General features: G+C 43.5%; 1 long non-coding RNA gene across 1 annotated transcript; it reads right to left on the reverse strand.

Annotated features, from left to right (window-relative positions):
• Positions 1 to 5,740: 5,740 nt before the first annotated feature.
• LOC128411888 (uncharacterized) lies at positions 5,741 to 9,957 on the reverse strand. The gene is made up of 3 exons (XR_008329954.1): positions 9,688 to 9,957; positions 7,127 to 7,243; positions 5,741 to 5,897 (listed from the first exon to the last, which is right to left on the reverse strand). It is a non-coding gene; the product is annotated as an uncharacterized LOC128411888 (long non-coding RNA).
• Between the last annotated feature and the right edge of the window lie 947 nt (positions 9,958 to 10,904).

Consider the following 10,904-nt stretch of genomic DNA (forward strand, 5'->3'; position numbering starts at 1 on the left):
CCTAATGGTCAGGGGTCCCTTTACCTTTACCTTTACTAATACATATAAAGCAATATCAATTCATTTCCTTCTAACACACCCTCCCTCTCAGCCTCTGCGATCTCATCCAGGGTCCAACAAACTCTCAGCTGACCCACAAAAGTCTCACAATGAGAAGAGTTCCTGGAAACAGTGGACATCACCCTAGTCTCTCACTCTAGTCTTGCTTTTTATGGGCAGCTACTTCCTCAGGCTCCCCATAGCTATGTCCCATTTATCTGCACTCTCCACACCCTGTTCCAGGTGCAGCAGGTTTTCTGAATTTCCCAGGGGGTCCAGAGGATGGGAAAAGGGCCCCACAACCACCACTCACACCTCTTTCTTCACCCACTGTTCTCTCCTTCCCCAACTGCTTAATGTGCATATTCATGGTAGCATAAAATGTCAGCTTGTCATGTTAAGAATGGATTGAAAGCAAAAAATAAAATAAAATGCATTCCTCAGATTGTAATTTTATTATGAAACAAATATATTTCCTTTTTCCTGATCAGTATTGAATTAGCATTGTGTTTCTTTTTTTAAAAAAACTAGAGGCTTAGCTCAATTATACACTGTATTTGTGGCCGGGCTTTCCTTACCAGGGAGAATGAAATTTTAGTTTACTAATTTTGTCATGTGAGTCACAAGGCACATTTGGCGCAGTTTTAGATGTTACTGAGTACAGCGGGATGATTTTTGTGGGAGGGGTAAAGACTCTTGCTTCCGTTGTCTGGGCTTTTTGAACTTCTTCCTCTCTCCCTTTAGTAAAAACTGAAGTCACTCTTAGAGGGACTTCATTTAGCATGTTGAAAATAGGGAAAGGTTCTGATGAGAGTTTTAGAAACAATGAAGCTTGAAGATAACTTTTGGCTTTTATGGAGATATAATTTTGATTTATGTTTGCCTTTGCTGGAAGTAACTGCAGGTATTTATCTTAATGACTCTGATTAGTTGTTGTTGTTGTTTAGTCGTTTAGTCGTGTCCGACTCTTCGTGACCCCATGGACCAGAGCACGCCAGGCACCTCTGTCCTCCACTACCTCCCGCAGTTTGGTCAGACTCATGTTTGTGGCTTCGAGAACACTATCCAACCATCTCATCCTCTGTCGCCCCCTTCTCCTTGTGCCCTCCATCTTTCCCAGCATCAGTGTCTTCTCCAGGGAGTCTTCTCTTCTCATGAGGTGGCCAAAGTACTGGAGCCTCAGCTAAACGATCTGTCCTTCCTGTGAGCACTCAGGGCTGATTTCATTAAGAATGGATGCGTTTGATCTTCTTGCAGTCCATGGGACTCTCAAGAGTCTTCTCCAGCACCATAATTCAAAAGCATCAATTCTTCGGCGATCAGCCTTCTTTATGGTCCAGCTCTCACTTCCATACATCACTACTGGGAAAACCATGGCTTTAACTATACGGACCTTTGTTGGCAAGGTGACGTCTCTACTTCTCAAGATGCTGTCTAGGCCTGTCATTGCCCTTCTCCCAAGAAGCAGGCGTCTTTTAATTTCGTGGCTGCTGTCACCATCTGCAGTGATCATGGAGCCCAAGAAAGTAAAATCTCTCACTGCCTCCATTTCTTCCCCTTCTATTTGCCAGGAGGTGATGGGACCAGTGGCCATGATCTTCGTTTTTTTGATGTTGAGCCTCAGACCATATTTTGCGCTCTCCTCTTTCACCCTCATTAAAAGGTTCTTTAATTCCTCCTCACTTTCTGCCATCAAGGTTGTGTCATCTGCATATCTGAGGTTGTTGATATTTCTTCCGGCAATCTTAATTCCAGTTTGGGATTCATCCAGCCCAGCCTTTCGCATGATGTATTCTGCGTATAAATTAAATAAGCAGGGAGACAAAATACAGCCTTGTCGTACGCCTTTCCCAATTTTGAACCAATCAGTTGTTCCATATCCAGTTCTAACTGTAGCTTCTTGTCCCACATAGAGATTTCTCAGGAGACAGATGAGGTGATCAGGCACTCCCATTTCTTTAAGAACTTGCCATAGTTTGCTGTGGTCAACACAGTCAAAGGCTTTTGCATAGTCAATGAAGCAGAAGTAGATGTCTTTCTGGAACTCTCTAGCTTTCTCCATAATCCAGCGCATGTTTGCAATTTGGTCTCTGGTTCCTCTGCCTCTTCTAAATCCAGCTTGCACTTCTGGGAGTTCTCGATCCACATACTGTTTGAGCCTTCCTTGTAGAATTTTAAGCATAACCTTGCTAGCGTGTGAAATGAGTGCAATTGTGCGGTAGTTGGAGCATTCTTTGGCACTGCCCTTCTTTGGGATTGGGATGTAGACTGATCTTCTCCAATCTTCTGGCCACTGCTGAGTTTTCCAAATTTGCTGGCATATTGAGTGTAGCACCTTAACAGCATCATCTTTTAAAATTTTAAATAGTTCAGCTGGAATACCATCACTTCCACTGGCCTTGTTATTTGCAGTGCTTTCTAAGGCCCATTTGACTTCACTTTCCAGGATGTCTGGCTCAAGGTCAGCAACCACACTACCTGGGGTGTACGAGACATCCATATCTTTCTGGTATAATTCCTCTGTGTATTCTTGCCACCTCTTCTTGATGTCTTCTGCTTCTGTTAGGTCCTTACCACTTTTGTCCTTTATTGTGGTAATCTTTGTACGAAATGTTCCTTTCATATCTCCAATTTTCTTGAACAGATCTCTGGTTCTTCCTATTCTGTTGTTTTCCTCTATTTGTTTGCATTGCTCGTTTAAGAAGGCATTCTTGTCTCTCCTTGCTATTCTTTGGAAATCTGCATTCAATTTCCTGTATCTTTCACTATCTCCCTCGCATTTTGCTTGCCTTCTCTCCTCCGCTATTTGTAAGGCCTCGTTGGACAGCCACTTTGCTTTCTTGCATTTCCTTTTCATTGGGATGGTTTTCGTTGCTGCCTCCTGTACAATGTTACGAGCCTCCATCCATAGTTCTTCAGGCACTCTGTCCACCAAATCTAAATCCTTAAACCTGTTCGTCACTTCCACTGTGTATTCATAAGGGATTTGACTTAGATTGTATCTTACCGGCCCAGTGGTTTTTCCTACTTTCTTCAGTTTAAGCTTGAATTTTGCTATAAGAAGCTGATGATCTGAGCCACAGTCAGCTCCAGGTCTTGTTTTTGCTGACTGTATAGAGCTTCTCCATCTTTGGCTGCAGAGAATATAATCAATCTGATTTCGATACTGCCCATCTGGTGATGTCCATGTGTAGAGTCGTCTCTTGTGTTGTTGGAAAAGCGTGTTTGTGATGACCAGCTTGTTCTCTTGACAGAACTCTATTAGCCTTTGCCCTGCTTCGTTTTGATCTCCAAGGCCAAACTTGCCAGTTGTTCCTTTTATCTCTTGATTCCCTACTTTAGCATTCCAATCCCCTATAATGAGAAGAACATCCTTCTTTGGTGTCACTTCTATAAGGTCTTGTAAGTCTTCATAGAATTGGTCTATTTCAGTTTCTTCAGCACCAGTGGTTGGTGCATAAACTTGGATTACTGTGATGTTAAAAGGTCTGCCTTGGATTCGTATCGAGATCATTCTATCATTTTTGAGATTGCATCCCAGTACAGCTTTCGCCACTCTTTTGTTGACTATGAGGGCCACTCCATTTCTTTTACGGGTTTCTTGCCCACAGTAGTAGATGTGATGGTCATCCGAACTGAATTCGCCCATTCCCGTCCATTTTAGTTCACTGATGCCCAGGATGTCAATATTTATTCTTGCCATCTCATTTTTGACCACCTCCAACTTACCTAGGTTCATGGTTCTTACATTCCAGGTTCCTATGCAATATTTTTCTTTACAGCATTGGACTTTCCTTTCGCTTCCAGGCATATCCGCAACTGAGCGTCCTTTCGGCTTTGGCCCAGCCGCTTCATCAGCTCTGGATCTACTTGTACTTGCCCTCCGCTCTTCCCCAGTAGCATGTTGGACGCCTTCCGACCTGAGGGGCTCATCTTCCAGCGTCATAACTTTTATATGCCTGTTGTCTTTGTCCATGGAGTTTTCTTGGCAAGGATACTGGAGTGGCTTGCCGGTTCCTCCTCCAGGTGGATCACGTTTGGTCAAAACTCTCCACTATGACCTGTTCATCTTGTGTGCCCTGCTCGGCGTAGTTCATAGCTTCTCTGAGTTCTTCAAGCCCCTTCGCCACGGCAAGGCAGTGATCCATGAAGGGGATCACTGATTAGTAGGTGAACTTTTTTTCCGAAGCATTCAAAAGGTGTGTTTCAGTCACAGTCTTTTGTTTGCTACTTTTCTCCGGTGCATTTCTCTTTAAACGCTTAAGCACTTTCTAAAGAAAAGCCCTGAAAATGGGCATTTATTAGGTGTCAAATAAGTGACTTACTCAATTTCAGTAACAAGGCTAGAAATAAGAGCAGCAGCAAATATTGCAGCATCTAAAGCCTTCTGTTGTTTTTCAAAGCCCTGTACCAATATTAGCCATCCTTACAGCAATTGTCTCATTTTCATGTGAGCCTCTTTGTAGGACAATATTAATCAGAAAGGGATATATAAATGAAATAACCTGAATTAATAATCCATATTTATAGAAGATGTAATAGCCTGGGGTCACCCATTGAGTTAGCAGCTGAGGTAAAATTTGAAGCATGGACACTGTCTCAACCTCGTCATTACTCTAGGATAGCTGACATCAGGCATTCTACTTGTGTGTAAAAACAATACACAAGGAAGGACCAGGGCTGCATCAAGTATTGCTGCTATAAGCATGCCAAGGCACACCCACTCTGGTAACTTGAGCTCAGGGCTCAGGTTAACCCTTTCATGCACACAGAGTCTGAGTCAGTTACTGTATATTACAACAACCTAACCTGCACAGAGTTTCTTTAAAATAACCAACCCACTACTAATGGATTCCTTTGCCCAGATTGTACCATCTCAACAATATTTGTATTTTTCAGCTCAGTCACCTTTATGCCGGAAGACAATATTTCTTCCACACTACAGCTCACTTAAGGGCAGGCATGTGTGTGGTTTTAGTTTGTGAATAGTAATAATAAAAAAATAGTTTTATTGATCACCCGAAACTCATTCAGTTATGCTGGGCTAATAATTCTCTTTCAACCTGACCTAAACTCACAGGGCTGTTGTGAGGGTAAATTGGGAGAGGCACCCTGTTCACTGCCTTCAACAACATGGTGGAAAGCTAAGCTATAAATATATATTAGCAAGCAGGCGGCCATTTTAGGTGCAATTGCTGATGTGTGACTCCTTTTGGACCTGGAAGAAGTTAGAACGGAGGTGGAACGGGGTGCAGAATGCAGTGTAAGGGGAGTGGGGCTGGCATAACAGGGGTAGGGTGGAGCGTAAGTGGGTGGGGTGTGCTTATACACACTCTGCCGACGTGCACAGGGACCAGGAACAGAACCCCCACACAAAATGGTTGCCTCCTGTACTGAGAAAGTTGTCCTGTATTGCAGATTGATACATTTAAGAAGAATGGGCTCCAAGGAACAAAGAAAAGTCCCCAAAGCCAGCAAGAGTCACTCAAAATAATAACTGAAAGCCAATAAAACTGTGTGTGTGCTTGTGTTTGTAGGTGTAGGTGCATCAACCTTTTTATGACCAGACAACGGAAAAACTTTGAGAATTCTTGATCCAGCATTATATGGGAGTTGAGCTATGCCCTCAATCATCGCTTTGTTGACAGTTCAGCAACAGTGTTAGAAGATTCAAAGACCCACTGGTCTGAGTGGGGGGAAAAACAACTAAAACAATTATAGTGTGGAACATTATAGGTATCTATTGATTGTTTCAAGGGGAAATTGCTATTCTGTCAAGGAGGTATTATGGTACACACATCACCTGGCCTCTGCTCCCTTTCACACAAAAAGTGTGTTTCTCCATCAAAGGCCATCAGCTGAAAAAGAGAAAATTATCTCATGGGCAATGGCCAACGTGAAAAAGGTACCTGAAATTTCAGAACCACCACCTGTTCATTTCTTATTGATGGAATTTCATAGTTGCGAAATAGGACATTCGCACCTTTGCAAAAAGATATTGCTGAAATAAATTTACAGATGTATTTATTTTATTTAAAATCAGCATCTCTAAACTGTTTAATAATTAAAAATAAAAAACCCCTAAGGGGTGTATACCGTTTTCAATATTAAAACAGTATCCATTAAAACAAAAATACAGCCTAAAATCAATATAAACACATAAAAGAAAATAAAAACATATTCATTGGATGCATACCCACATGAATCAGGTTCCAGTCTTATGGGTCAGAAAAGCTTGGGCAAAAAGAAAAGTCTTTACAAGACATCTAAAGCAATAGATGGTGGATGCTACCTGCATGGAAGAGGGAAGGACATTCCACAGAACGGGTGCAACAGCAGAAAATTCCCATTTTGGGGTCACTGCTTTGTGATATTCTTTAGGGTGGGGCGGCACAAGTAGAATTCTCCCAGATATCTAAGTGACCTTGCAGGTCTATACAGGGACAGGCAGTATTTCAGATAACCTGGTCCCAAGTTATTTAATTGTTCAGTTTATATTTGAATAAAATAGTAGATCTATTTCTAAGTACTGAGGCTAAAACGAATAACTCTCAAGAGGTGCAGTTCATTAGTCTCATCATTCCTGCAGAACAAATGAATAATAAGTTTACTGCTCCCGAGGTTTTGATGAACAGTGGGTTTTCTGCTTGGAATTTGTAAGACAATACATGCCATGTCGCATATGATTTTTGAACTCTGAACAACTTTTCCAATAGCTCACTTGTCTTGCAGGGAACCAGATTACAATCCTATTTTGCCAGCCAGTCAGATATAAATTGTCTGACCAGAAAGGATGACACCATGCCGTGTCCAGCTCAGAGACATCCTTACCCAACTTGATGTGTATTCACTTGCTTCCCTCCTTAGGGATAACAACGATGTCCACAAAGGCAAATCTGTCAAGTTGCCGGCTGTCACAAATGCAGACACCAGCACCAAGGAGCGTCAGTATGTTAAACTCATTTGCTATCTCCTGGTTCATCCATTACCAGATGAACAGGGGATCTGCTTCCAAGCACTTGAGTCTATGGGATGGAACCACCTGTGGTCAGATGAGAAAGATGACCTTATTTCCTGCAGACATTACCTGAGCAGCATGGGATCCAGACATGCCCCAGTCCAGGCTTTGTTAATACATCATCCGTCCCTGTGTCTCACTGACATGTTGATGCTTCCACAAGACAAAGAGCTTCCCTTGGTGGTCCTGAAACAAATCTGGATGAGGACAGGGCCTTCTGTGTATTGCAGTCACTCTGAACATAACACAAGGACATTCTTCCACACCAAAAATAGCAGACTGCTAAGAAGCATTGATTAAAACACCTTTAACACTTGAGGGTGGCTAGTTGGAAACTATAGAATGAAAGGCTACCCTAATTATTATTTATTATTTATGAAATTTATTGATCAGAAGGTCGGCGGTTCGAATCCCCGCAACGGGTTGAGCTCCTGTTGCTCGGTCCCAGCTCCTGCCAACCTAGCAGTTCGAGAGCACGTCAAAGTGCAAGTAGATCAATAGGTACCGCTCCGGCGGGAAGGTAAACGGCGTTTCCGTGCGCTGCTCTGGTTCGCCAGAAGCAGCTTAGTCATGCTGGCCACATGACCCGGAAGCTGTCGGCGGACAAACGCCGGCTCCCTCGGCCTATAGAGCGAGATGAGCGCTGCAACCCCAGAGTCGGCCACGACTGGACCTAATGGTCAGGGGTCCCGTTACCTTTACTTTTCTTCATTTTTTGCCAGTGCAACACAAAGCAACTTATGAAATTTTAAGCAGACAGACACGTACATACGTTAAGCCATTACATAAAAACATTAAAACCTTCATTAGTCATTTTGATCCAGTGCAGATCAGTGCTGGCTTGAGACATTTAGCAGCTGTAGCAGAGCCCAAATAGTGCTCCCACCATCCCCTGTGAAGGTCAATTATTTACAAAGTCATTCTGTATTATGCAGACACCAATAACGGCCTTCATCTCTCTCTTCCTACCTTGACCCCACTCCACTGTCAATTCACCTGATCTAGATTTTATTAAGGCTCTGGCTCACTGTATGTTGAAGATTAGTTCTGAAAATGGCACCATAGTTGGTGCAGAACTGTGAGGGGTCCGGTGCCACATCTGCCAGGTTTCATGGGATCAGTTTCAATTGCTGTGCTCTGAGGAAAATGACAAAGTGGTTGCAGTGTACATCTGGGCATGTGCTCTCTTGACCTTCGGGGTTAATAAAATCTAGCTGGTGGAGCATGGCTGGGTGGGTCCAGTTGGGATGGGTGAATGCATCATTACACAATTGGGGGGGTGAGTGTTGGGTCAGTGTTTGTGCATTACTTCCAATAAATGAGCAATCTGTGTACCTGTGTACACAGGCAGTTGAGTCACACACCCATACAGTTATTCACAGGTCACGTTCAATGAGGGAACATCATGTATACTTGCATACACAATAGCTGAGCTGCACAAATTAGCAACTGTACGCAAACACTTAGACATGATTTGAGACAGCATAACATGTGAACAAGTCTAGCAGCTGAGCTGCACACTTGTTATTCACATAGCAATTGAGCTGAACAAATCAACAAGTGTGCACTCTTTCACACAAACACTTTCTCACACGTGTAGACGTAGCTAGCATCTGTGCTCAGTGTAATGTGTGAACGATACTTGGGTGATGTGAGTAAGAGACATAGTTCAATGACAGCCACGAACTTTGTTTTCCTCACATAATGTCCGGTTCGGCCTTGGTTTCTTTCAGCCCGCAGTTAGATTGATTTCTAACTAAACTGCCAATATGGTTCATCTGTTCATTAAATGTTTGCTGTGATTATTAATTAGCTTGTTAAAAGACGGGGTGTGCAGGCACACTTCTGTGCCTTTGGGCTATTCCCTTTCCAATTAAGCATTAGTATTTAATCTCTCCCACTACTTTATGAGGCAGTTTTAATGTTAAAAGGCAAGTTTCCACCAAAATGATCGCGATTGAATTACAACATTCCCTGGAAGGCCCAGGAGCAGACCTGAAGCAACCCCTTTTTGCTTTCCTTTCTGCTGTACAAATCTATTTCCTGTGAATGATGTACGGTTCGGCGTATGCCAAAACACATCTGGCCTGAGGTATCAAGGAACACGCTCGCCCCTCCCTTGAGCAGCATTTAAATCCAGAAAACAGAAACCGTCCCAGCATCAAACAGGGAAAAAGATTCATTAGGCACCTTTCCTTTACTAGCAAAATGACTGATGGCATTTGAAGCTAGACTCAAGCTTTATTGCTTTCAGTACTTGAAGACAGGGAAGAAGGCAGGAGGGATGGGGCAGGGGGGAACCTTGCGCAGCTGTTGAAAAAGAAAGAAAAGCCATGCCAGATTTAGTACACTGAAATAAAAATCTGAACAGACGGGGGAGGGGAGCTTCCTCTTCCTCTTCTTCTTCTTCCCCCTCCTGTGGCAGCAGATATTGTGTGGGAAAATAATCTGCTTAACTCGATGTGGAATTAAGGAGTTTCTGTTTATTCTGAGATAGTCAGCAGATCTGTAAAAACTGCGCGACTGAGAAGAGTAATGAAATAGGGCAGCCTTTCCCAGCAGGAACAGAAGTCAGAATGAGGAATCGGTTACTATTCTGGGGAAGGGTATGTAGGTGGATTTGCACGTACCTTCAGAGCTCAGGAGTCAGCAGTTTTCTGCCTCCATGTGGGCCATGCTCAGTCTGCAGATCACAAGTAGGTTATACACTCCAGACCCCTCCTGCATTTCCAGATAATGTTATGGGAGGGACTAGCAGAAGGCTTTACCTTTGGACCCAGGTGTGTAGATGGTTTTATCTGTCTGGATGAAGAGATATCCACTGTGGAAGGAGACCAGAACCATCTTCTCCAATGTGAACTGAGGACACTTGGCCACAACAATCACATACTGCTTTTGCTTGGAATCCTTCTTCATATCGTTGGCAGAAACCTGCAGGGGCAAATCAGGAGCTAGAAATTAGATATCTCCTAGTTTTTGCTTACTAAGGCAAATAGTAGCAAACTCAAATCCCTGCTCAGTAATGGAGCTTAGCAGGTGACCAGTTGCTAATTCTCAGCCTAGAAAAACTGCCAGGTTGCAATCCAGAAAAAGTTTGTATGCTTTTGTTCCCTCCTTGGTGCTGTTGTATGTCCTAGTCCCCTGGGAGGGCAGACAGGATACTTGGAGTGCGAGTGCAGTCGATGGAAGAGGGAGAGAGGGAAAGAGAAGTTGCAACAGCCTTGTCTCCCATGGCATCAGGAGATGGCCAAGGGAGATTGAATAGAACGGTGAGTGCCATCTCTTCAGGGGCAGAGCATCTGTTTCCATGCTGAAGGCCCCAATCCTGAGCATGTCCAGGTAGGGCTGAGAGAGAACCCTGCCTGAAATCCTGAAGAAAGACCCTCCAAATGTCCCTATTTTCCAGGGACAGTCCTGGATCTACAGAAGCCGTCCTGGTTTCTGATTTGATCCTTGATCCTTTTCCTTAGGACTTCCCTATTTCCATTGGAGAAATATTGGAGAGTACAGTGGTACCTCGGGTTCCATACACTTCAGGTTACAGACTCTGCTAACCCAGAAATTGTACCTAGGGTTAAGAATTTTGCTTCAGGATGAGAACAGAAATTGTGTGGTGGTGGCGCAGTAGCAGCGGGAGGCCCCATTAGCTAAAGTGGTACCTCAGGTTAAGAACATTTTCAGGTTAAGAACGGACCTCCAGAACAAATAAGTTCTTAACCTGAGGTACCACTGTATGGAGATATGCGCAGTGCATATTTTCGGGGACCCCCAAACCAAGGAGATAAGTAACTACACAACCTTTAGAAGACATGTGAAGACAGCCCTGTATAGTTTCATTATATTTTCA

This window comes from Podarcis raffonei, chromosome 4 (assembly GCF_027172205.1).
Source record: "Podarcis raffonei isolate rPodRaf1 chromosome 4, rPodRaf1.pri, whole genome shotgun sequence".
Lineage (NCBI taxonomy): Eukaryota > Metazoa > Chordata > Lepidosauria > Squamata > Lacertidae > Podarcis > Podarcis raffonei.